Below are 1511 nucleotides of genomic sequence, written 5' to 3'. Positions count from 1 at the left end.
CACATACCAAAAAAGTGATTATAAGGGATTTATAAAGGCAGAATGTTTAGTTTTTAAATATGTAAAATACAAAATGTATGTCTAAGATTCTTATTAATAATTGGGTAGCTCATAAGAAAGATTGGGGTAAACCTGAGTATGACATGAATTTAAAAATTAAAACCATTTAGGAACAGCTAAAAAGAGTGATTATTTTATTCAAATGAGTTGCAAGAGAAAGAATCAATACAGAGATAATTAGATGGGGAAGAGGGGTGGTAGTTTGATAACCTACTTTTATCAGGAATGTGTTTAAAGGGAATAATACATATATATTTAGAAGAGTATAAGTCTTCTATATTCAGAAGAAATAGAATGGTAGGGGCATAGGGAGGAGGGAGAGGACAAGAGAAGGATCTTTGGAGGGGAAGGTGAAGGAACAGGTAAAAGGGGGTATAGAAGAGTCTTTAGATTTATGGGAGTGGGAGGATAGAGGAGGGATCCTTGAAGGGGGGTAGGCAAGTCATAGGAGGGCAGAAGTAAAGTAGAGGAGGCAGGAGGGATAGAAAACAAGAGATATGCACAAACATGAAAACAAAGATCAGGAGCAAAGTATGTTTGGGAAAGTATATAGCTATATATATATATATATATGCATATGTATATATCTATAGCTATGAAGAAACATATCTAAACTTTATTGTAGTCTTCAGGGGAAAGAACAAAGTAAAAAAGTAACACAGAGAAGAACAAAAGAAAATTTACAAGGAAGCAAAGAAAAGATGGATAATTCTCAATATATGTATTATTTATCATATAGGCTTTCTTGAAATGAAAATTTATTGTTACATATTTTGAATCCTCTCATGTTCTGCTATGCACACAGCATGCTTTTTCTTCTTTCTTTGTATTGAAGTTTCAATATTTAAGTTTATGATATGTTTTTGTTTCTTTCCTCTGTTCTGTATTTGTGTTCTGGCCTTTGAGTCTAAAATTTAAAGAAATTAAAATTGGTCAAAGAGAAGTTAATGAGTCTATGAGACATCAAGAAACAATTAAAGTCAAGAGCCTGAAAAAAATAGAAAATGTAAAAGATCTCATAGGAAAAACAGCTGACCTGGAAAGTAGATCAAAGAGAAATAATTTAAGAATTATTTGACTACTTGAAAGTCATGATATTTTAAAGGGGGGGCTAGACATAATATTTCATGAAATTATAATGGAAAACTTCCCAAATATCTTAGATCCAGAAGGAGAAGGAGAAGTTGAAATAATTCAACAATCTCCTCCTGAAAGAAAACAATCTCCTCCTGAAAGAAATCTTAAAACGAAAAGTCCTGGGAATATAATCACCAAATTTCAGAGTTCCTAGATCAAGGAGAAAATACTGCAAGTAGCCAAAAAGAAATAACTAAAATCCTATGGTGATATAGTTGGGATCACACAAGATTTATTATCTACTACTATATAAGAGAAGAGCGTTTGGGATATGGTATTCCAGAAGACAAAGAAGTCAGGATTTGAATCAAGAA

The sequence above is a fragment of the Petaurus breviceps genome, unplaced genomic scaffold (assembly GCF_028583685.1).
Source record: "Petaurus breviceps papuanus isolate PSGF00001 unplaced genomic scaffold, PetGlider_PUasm1.0 91041, whole genome shotgun sequence".
NCBI lineage: Eukaryota > Metazoa > Chordata > Mammalia > Diprotodontia > Petauridae > Petaurus > Petaurus breviceps.
The sequence above is the reverse complement of the archived record's forward strand: the minus strand, read 5'-3'. Positions refer to the sequence as shown.